This window comes from Octodon degus, unplaced genomic scaffold (genome assembly GCF_000260255.1).
Source record: "Octodon degus isolate 3935 unplaced genomic scaffold, OctDeg1.0 scaffold00228, whole genome shotgun sequence".
NCBI lineage: Eukaryota > Metazoa > Chordata > Mammalia > Rodentia > Octodontidae > Octodon > Octodon degus.
The window spans coordinates 1,909,459-1,910,589 of record NW_004524804.1 but is presented as its reverse complement, the minus strand read 5'-3'; positions in this window follow the sequence as shown (position 1 = coordinate 1,910,589).

Here is a 1,131-nt window from a genome sequence, read left to right as displayed (position 1 = left end):
TAAGGGTCTATAGAGTCTACAGGATCTCAGGGTCTCGTTATGTAGATCAGACTCATAGCGATTCTCTTCTGTCCGGCCTCTCAAGTGCTGGGGTTACAGAAGCGCGCCACCTTGCCCAGTCGCCCTCTCAGTGCGTCCCGGGGGCGGGGGCTGGCAGGGCACACCAGGGATTGAACCCCAGCTGCTGCATCTACCTAAGCAGGAGCTTTAATCCCCCGAACTATCGGCCCAGCCCTTCCACCACTGTACTTTGATTCTGGTCTATCTTCCATTTTCACCCTGCACATTTTCTGCTAACGGAATGCATGTGGCCCAGATCCTCTAGTTTCCAGCCTGTATTTTCATTTCTTCGCTGCCTGTCCTGAGACATTGCTGCCCAGCCCCCTGTTTTTTTTGAAGGTGTGTCTCTTTGTCTTTTTCATGTTGTCCCTTGCCATACCCCTCTCTAGGCAGATAGGGGAACTGATAGGCCGAGACACACTCTCTTTTCTTAAAAGTAAACTCATAAATGTGAACTGTACATTGGGCAACGGAATGACAGAGATTTCAGCCTCAGCACTCAGGACATTTGGACTTAGAAGAGCACCTGGAATGTAGAGGGCACAGAACAGGAGCAAGCAGAGAGAGAAGGCACAGCAGAGGAGAGTTAAAACAGAGAAGTTTTCCTTAAACTAATTTGTATGGCTTTGCACATTCTATATTTCACGGAAATTACTACTCTTACTAAAGTTTAGAGGTTTTCATATTGTTAACAATTTACAATGTTATTTATCACTCGTAATGACCTTAAAGCCATAATTCATGCAAATGTATTCAAATGAATACTAAAATCTTATAACATCACTGGTTATTTGAATGCATATCTGATGCCAGTATTTAAAACAGCTTCTGTGAAAGGAAATTTTGTTACTTAAAGCAATGTTTTCCACGCTGCAAACAATGGGAAAAGTTAGTGAGAACCTACTGCAGGACTAGTTTTGATCTGGACCGGCCCCCAAAGCTTCCCACATTCACAGGTCAGGTCCAGAAAGTGGCAGGCTCCAGAGGATTGTGGATTAACCCATTGACGAGTGTACCCTGCAGGCGCTCCTTGGAAGCTGCGCATGCGTGGTGGAGGGGCTCGTGCGGCTG